Source organism: Amphiura filiformis, chromosome 13, assembly GCF_039555335.1.
Source record: "Amphiura filiformis chromosome 13, Afil_fr2py, whole genome shotgun sequence".
In the NCBI taxonomy this organism is placed as follows: domain Eukaryota; kingdom Metazoa; phylum Echinodermata; class Ophiuroidea; order Amphilepidida; family Amphiuridae; genus Amphiura; species Amphiura filiformis.
Genome location: NC_092640.1, coordinates 12,273,133 through 12,281,852, shown reverse-complemented (window position 1 = coordinate 12,281,852; position 8,720 = coordinate 12,273,133).

The following is an 8,720-nucleotide window of genomic DNA, read 5'->3' as shown; positions in this document are numbered from 1 at the left end:
CCACAGTGGAGTATTACATGAAGGTAGAACCCCAAATTGCCTCATAGGGAAAAAAATCAGCTGATTCTCTATGCTATTAATCCGCGATGTTGTAAGGCCCGCCTCTTTATAATCGAAGACCAAATTAAAAACACTTGTTTGCATCTGACGTCAGGGCAAAGGCATGGTGTGATTGGTTGCTGACCTGCGCAGTACAGCATTTTTGGTCTGGTTGACAAGACGTCAGATGCAAACTAGTCTTTTTAATTTACTAGATAGTCTTCAATTATAGGACTGATCAAATTATAGATAGATATATCGAGGGTTTGGTGCAAGAAAGGCCTATTTGCAATAGCTGCCCTATAGACAATTTGACAATATTTACATTCTATATTGTACACATATGACACCTGGCAGCTATGGGAGAGGCTATAAGGAAACAAGATGGTGTTATCATAGAAGTGTTAAATTTCATATTGAATTAAAAATACTAGAAAATGTTTTGATAAAATATGAGATGCGAAGAGGAAACATACCTGGGAAAAGCATGATAGTGTTATTAGAAGTGTAAATGATATTAACTTTCTGTTTTATAAATTTTCAGAATTTTATGTAAATGATCTATAAATTGAATTACTTTCATAACATTGTTTGCATTGTAAATACTGTAGATTTTGCAGGTTTTTAATGAATTACTTGCAAATAAAAGAAAGAAATAGGCATGACATTTTCTAATTTTTCTACCCATAAAATGCTGCAAACTATAGATCTAACTTATCATAAGATAAAGAAAGTCTATTCCTTGCCAGAGGTGTCATCACTAGAAATGTTGGACAGTTTGTGTTCTTAAAAGTTCGCTTTATTACAGTATGGCTTTAGGTGACAAAAACACCCTGTTTGGGCCAGACTGACACAGATTTTGTGTTTTGGGAGAATTTGTTATTTAATTTCGCTAAAATCATGTAACATCAGCCCTTATTAGCCATATTTTATTGATTTTGAAATTTCAAAATATGTTTGCAAAAAATCATTAAATTTTTGTCAGATTTTCAAGCTTTCAGTGATATATATAAAAAAAAATAAAAAACTGTCTACCCGTAAAACAAGTTTTGTCCATCCTCTTTTATGACCATATAGGGCTCTGATGAGTGATGACCTCTTAAAAATATCAACCATTTTAATTAAAATATGCACAGAAATAGATGAAGATAATCATATTATATTATGTTTAGCCTAGATGTGACCATTTTGTGACACAATGAAGGGTTTGCATTGTTTCTTAGATTGGCTAATATGTATAATATGTTGCCAAACCCACAATTTAGAAGCCCAAATGGGCACCCTTTTCATTAGTTCACTGTATTTTGACCATTTTCTCTCCTGTAGAATGTTAAGATTAAATTTTGGCTGACATTGAAAGTGGCAACCATGATTTAACATGGTTTCCTGACCCGTAGAAACCATTACAGCACAAGTTTTTGCTGATAACCATATTTTGGGGTGATGTTTCTGGCAACCATGCATGACTATACAGCATGAAGTAGGACATGTCCCATGGGTTAGATTAGATGAAGTTTTATTTCTCATACAGGGATGGATAAAACATAATCAGGTTCATTGTCATGTAGTGACCTACAATATTATGATAAAGATATTGTTGGTTATGTAGGGTGGGGTTAATGATGATAATGAGGATGGTGTTGGTAGGGAAGATGAAGATTATGATTGATGAAATGATGATTGATGATGATGATGTCAGATGATGATGATGATAATGAAGGCAATAATGTTGATATTGACAATGGTGATGATAGATGGTAATATTGCTGATAATGATGTGGAGCATGAAGATGACAATGACAACAATGATGATGATGACTGCCATTTGCTGGTAACCATAAAGCAGTATTCAGACTTTTTATTGTACGTAAAATATTGTATGCAACATATCTACGTTGTTTAACCTATTGCCATTCTATTTCCAGTAATGTTTAAGTTCTAACGAATGTTTGATGACGTAAAATCGATAATATATTTCTACTAGATATTATATGTAACATATTATCGATGTTTGTCATGAGACATTCGTTAGAACTTAAACATTACTGGAAATAGAATGGCAATAGATTAAATAACGATATATGTTGCATACAATATTGTAATGCACAATACTCGGAGTCTGTGGAGCGCTTTAGATGTAGAAGTAATCTTCAATCTTCAAATCATTGTCATAGGGGCCAGTTTCTTGAAGCATGGCTCATGGTCAACTTCCTAAGCTATCAGGCATGAGCCCATTTAGACCTATATACCAGTGCTTAACATTTTCACACCATACCATCACCTAGAAAGATAAATCAATAAAATGGATCCACATTGGTAGGAATAGCCTACTGGCTTAGGAAGCCTGACCACTAGCCAAGCTTCAAGAAATCGGACTGTAGAAATCTAATAGACGGCTACAGAGAGTAACAATGAGCAATGATGATGATAGCATGACAGTACAATTTTAGTCAGAGTATTCAAGCAGAAAAGTAACCAGAAGATGTAGGACACATTTACTGAAATTTAAAAATGTCTCATTTGGCTTCATTGGAAGTATTCAAGTAGAAGGAAGATGATGTGGGCCACATCCCACAGGCCAGATTATGTAGACTTAAGTTACTTACTAACATTGATGTACATAGCAATCCTTACTACACTAGACCCATGCTTACATTATACAGGATTTTGTTGAATAAGAAGATCAAAATGCTGCAAATACTTACATGACCTATATTTTATATCACAAATCCAAAATTTCAAGTTGGATTTTGACCATTAATGACCCATCACATCGAAACAAGGCAGTTGTCAGAAACTCTCTTTTAAAGATAATGAAGAAAAAAATTCCAAGGACAAAATAATAAGAAATTTGCAATTAATTTGTCACATAAAATCATTATTTTTCATATCTACATTCAACATCAATGTGTGAAATGTCATTTTAAAGAAGAAAACAAACAAACAAGCAGTTTGTTAAATTGATAAAGGAATCTTTATATATTTGCCATGTTTTGATGTGACAGGTCGCATTTGCTTAACAACTGAAATTTTAGAGGCAAACATAGTTTTGCTTTGAGAAAAAATTAGGAACCTTCACTCAATGGGGTGGGTCTACATCGCAACTTGGTTGGGGCCTACAGTTAAGCGATTAAGAAGACACCTCAGAGGTTAAACTCAACTGTGACCTGTGATATAGCATCCGCATTAAATTGTAATTTCTTAGGCTTGCATCATTTATTTCTGATCCTCGCATATATTGTGTCTTGCATTGTCTTACGCCCTGCTAGGGTGAAGCATATAGGGTGCTTCCTCCTTCATTTAATTTATTTATAGTTTAAAAGATATATAGTTTATTTTGTGAGTGAGCTGTAACATACTGTGGCTTTTTTCCTTCATGAATTATAAATCTTTGTTCAATCTTAATGTTACTACACTCAGGATTTTCCCAATAAAAGCAGGTCACAACCAAATATCTTCTTTAAAAATAGTTTAGCTACTGAAGAAAGCAGATTTATATTATTTCTGCTATCTACTGAAGACATAATATTGCTTGCTTTCTGTTATCTTTTGAAGAGAGCAGATGATAAGGATTTCTTTCTTATATCTACTGAAGAAAGCAGACAAGTTTATTATATATTTTTTATTATTACCATTATTTCGTCAAATAGTCGCCCCCCCCCTCCAATAAACGCCCCCACCACTTTATTCAACCAAGATGTTTAAAAAATGCCGATATTTCCATGCTATCTTGTGTAGTAAGCTTACCAAGTTGCACACATGATTGATAATAGCGTCACTTTTTGGCAAAAATCTGGATTGGAAACCCGGAAGTGAACCAGAAGTCAGTGTTTCTAGTTCATAGTTCATCATTTCAGTGTGAGTTTTAAGTTTACCTAATGATTTTAACGGGAATTATAGTTCTAAAATTGACCTTGAATAAACGGGGGCGTTTATTTGACGAAATACGGTATATTATATTTATGCTTTCTACTGAAGACGGAATACCGTATTGCTTGCTTTCTGTTATCTACTGAAGATAGCAGATGACAAGGATTTCTTTCTGCTATCTACTGAAGAAAGACAGATTTATATTATTTATGCTATTTACTGAAGATGGAATATTACTTGCTTTCTGTTATCTACTGAAGATAGCAGATGACAAGGATTTCTTTCTGCTGTCTACTGAAGAAAGACAGATTTATATTATTTATGCTATGTACTGAAGATGGAATATTACTTGCTTTCTGTTATCTACTGAAGATAGCAGATGACAAGAATTTCTTTCTGCTATCTACTGAAGAAAGACAGATTTATATTATTTATGCTATTTACTGAAGATGGAATATTACTTGCTTTCTGTTATCTGCTGAAGATAGCAGATGACAAGGATTTTTTTCTGCTATCTACTGAAGAAAGCAGATAGGTTAATTATTATTTATGCTATCCACTGCAGACATAATATTGTTTGCTTTCTGTTATTTACTGAAGGTAGCAGATGACAAGAATTTCTTTCTGCTATCTACTGAAGAAATCAAACAGGTTTATATTATTTATGCTAGCTACTGAAGACGGAATATTGCTTGCTTTCTGTTATCTACTGAAGATAGCAGATGTCAAGGATTTCTTTCTGCTATCTACTGAAGAAATCAGACAGGTTTATATTATTCATGCTATCTACTGAAGACAGAATATTGCTTGCTTTCTGTTATTTACTGAAGGTAGCAGATGACAAGAATTTCTTTCTGCTATCTACTGAAGAAAGACAGATTTATAATATTTATGCTATTTACTGAAGATGGAATATTACTTGCTTTCTGTTATTTACTGAAGATAGCAGATGACAAGGATTTCTTTCTTCTATCTACTGAAGAAAGCAGACAGATTTATATTATTCATGCTCTCTACTAAAGACAAAATATTGCTTGCTTTCTGTTATCTACTGAAGATAGCAGATGACAAGAATTTCTTTCTGCTATCTACTGAAGAAAGACAGATTTATATTATTTATGCTATTTACTGAAGATGGAACATTACTTGCTTTCTGCTATCTACTGAAGATAGCAGATGACAAGGATTTCTTTCTTCTATCTACTGAAGAAAGCAGACAGATTTATATTATTCATGCTCTCTACTAAAGACAAAATATTGCTTGCTTTCTGTTATTTACTGAAGGTAGCAGATGACAAGGATTTCTTTCTACTGAAGAAAGGCAGATTTATATTATAGGCCTATACATTAACTACTGAAGATTATATTGTTTGCTTTCAGCTATCTACTGAAGAAAGCAGACCATTTTATACTATTTATGTTTTCTCCTGAAGATCTTGCTGAAGAGAGACAACAATTTTTGTTATCTATGAAATTTTTTAAATTAAGAATAATAGCTAAATATAGTAATTATTGCCATGTCTATTGCACATAACTTTTTGTCAGAATTAAGAAATAAACCAGATTGCTGAGATAGAATAATTTGACACACTGCAGCCATATGTTGTTTATTCTTATACACTCCTATATCAAAGCATCCAATCAGTTAGAAAAGTATGAGGAGTGCATTGATTGTGTATAATATGCATTCTGTGTACTATGAGCAGTGCTTTCACACATGTTCAAGCGTTATGTAGGATTGATTCATTTTTCTGGCAGGTTGATGCATTTATATTTGGTTCTATTTTCCAACATTTTTAGTGATAATTTTGTTATAAACACAGCAAAAATCATGTGTTTTTTCTTCTCGGGGCTCATGCATTAGACGTATCAGCATCAGTGCATGTGCATTATTTTGTCTAATTTCTCTCCCAACAAGTAATACGCTTTCATACAGCTTTGTGACCACTGTTACGAGTCGTACTTGACTCAAGGCCAAAATCACCTTTTACCCGAACTCACACAAATGCACAACACAAATACACTGTTTAGTTAAGCTAACAAAATCTAAATCTTTAATTGAAAGCACGTTATGATTGGTATAATATTTTACAACAAATGCACATACACAATAATCAAATATAATCACTCTTTAACTATTTAGTACTTAGCCAGCATTCTTCTTCTTGGTGATCATAAAGTTCTTGCAATGCTCTGGACGACTGATGTAATACCGTAGAAACCCGTCTATAAGGAATAGAAGCGACTGTGATGATAGCATATTTCACGCTAGCGCCCTCCACAATATAAAATCATTATGGAATTTGAGCAAATCATTTACCGACACAAGCAGGTATACAATGTATTATTTTGTCTTTATTTCAGCATCTCACGAGCATAGCTCACTTGGCAAAGCATTAGACTTTGGTTCTTTAGATCGGAAGATGGTGAGTTCGAGCCTCATCACGGTCACACAAACTTTTATAAACAAAATATTGTTCAAACTTTTCATTTATATTTTCTTGCATTTTCTAAAGACTCCTTTCGTGATCATTTTTTTTCATATTTAGTTCAATTTATTCTATTGTTTTTCTTTTATTGTTTCTTTTCTTTGTCTTTTTTTCTTGTTTAATTTTATTTTTTCTTTATTTTTCTTTGATTCATATAATATTGGCAGGATAAGGAGAGGAGGGAACTAAAGACCCATTCAGTGATTTGCTCATCCGGACGATCGTAAAAATCATCAAAATTCACCTTTGTCATTGTCATAGATGTGGTAACATAGCCTGCTAGTGGTTCAGCAGAAAACCATGTGACACATAATATACATTTGGCTACATTTTATTATACGATAAATACGTAATTTATTAAACATGGTAACAAATATTCTCTAGCAGATCGGTTATACGATGGTACTGGTAGGCATAGGCCTATTATAAATTCGGGATATTAAATATCTTCCTGACGAGACAGATCTGCGCATGTGGTCAAAGACGATTCCTTACTAGCCACAGACCGTCCGCTGGAATTAGTTGAACATGAACCATTCGCTATGGCTGTTGGTCGGACCTCTCATCTCTCCACATCGATTGTGACCTATAATCCCCGACATTGCCCTTATGAACTCACATCCTCCTGTTTTATTTCAATACGCTGGCGAAGTTACGTAATAATCGGATTAACTACCATAGCAATAGGTGAAAACAATTTTTGAATATACCGCGTTATACACTGATACGTTCAGGCGGTACCTCTTCATTGAACCATATCATGCTGCACCTGTAAGATCTTTGAAAAGACCAGTATTGTATTCAATCTATGATTGCAGACATACACAGTAGGGCCTACAGGTGATGAGTGTAACCTGCTTGTAGCGCAGCGCGATATGTTTTATATATATATTTTCACCTATTGCTATGGTAATTAATCCGATTAATCTATAACTTCACCAGCGTATAATGGCCGAATAAATTCTGACCATCACTTGGCTTGTTGGATTCGTCTATACTACAATTAAGCTGTCGAGTGACGTAATAATCGCAATAACTACCATCAAGCAGATTGCACTAATCACCCGCGTATGTCACCAAACATAGATTGAATACCACTCTTTTCATAAATACTAATCTTACATGGCGAGTGATTAGCATTTCTTTGACAACTATGGTTTAATGCATAGGTGCCACGTGAACGATGAAGTGCAGGGCTATATATGCGAAATTGTATTCATCAATTGCTATGGTAGTTAATCCGATTAATTACGTCACATCGACAGCGAATAGCCTATAGTATGGGTTCAAGTGGAACAAAAAATAGTGTATGTCCATTGCTAGCTATGGTAATTAATCATGTTAGTGTTTACATCACTACTTCGGTGAAGACAAGAGAAGTGTGCCTTCTCTACCAACGCCTGTGATATAACAGGTGCAAGCGAAACAAAATTGAATGACCAGAATAGTTTCCTTTGTCAGATGAATTGATTGAAGTTTTTGAAGACACTCTATTCTTGATGGGACAATAGATTCAAATATGGAATAATTATTATTCCTCATCTATTTTTTTTTTATTGAAAAAACTGCAATTGTGGCAACAGAACAATATTTATTTTGATTTCATTTCAAGTAGAAACAAAAGCCAAAAACGCACCCTACCTACCATTCCTCAAGAATTGGGATGGCACAAAGGTGCAACATAGGTTTTTATTGCAAAGACGAGGACAGACAAGTAGTTACAACACATCTATCTAACCGTGGGTTTCGCTATTATTTAGAATAAATGCTTTTACTAGTTTCTATAAAACAACAAAATTACTAAAAAAAACTATAAAAAAACTAAAAAAAAAAAAAAAACACACCTAAAATTAAAAGTAGAAAGGTAGATTTGAAGAAAGATAAAAAGAACATGTCAAAAGTTAAAATTAAACGAGAATGAAAAAACGGAACCGGTGCCCGGACCATGCTCTCTTCAGCATGTCTTCAGTTCCAAAGTCTGACGCTCTATCAATTGAGCTATACGATCCTGACATACTGAAACAGTCGTTATTATGTCAATACAATTGATTGGTGTTACAACATACTTAGATGGAATGCATAGCCACCCAGTGCCAGTATATATTTGTTCAAACTCCAAATACAACAAGCAACCAATTTTATTGAGGGCGTTTCTTAGGTATATCCTTGTAGACGGGGTTTTACGGTATATCCTTATTCACTTGTCCTGTGAAAATCAGCGAAGTCCAGTGTATACTTGAGTTTATAAATATCCTTGCGTATGAAATCCTCACACAAAATTGGCGTTGCTTTCTCCTTGCGTTATCTCCTTGCGCTGCTTTC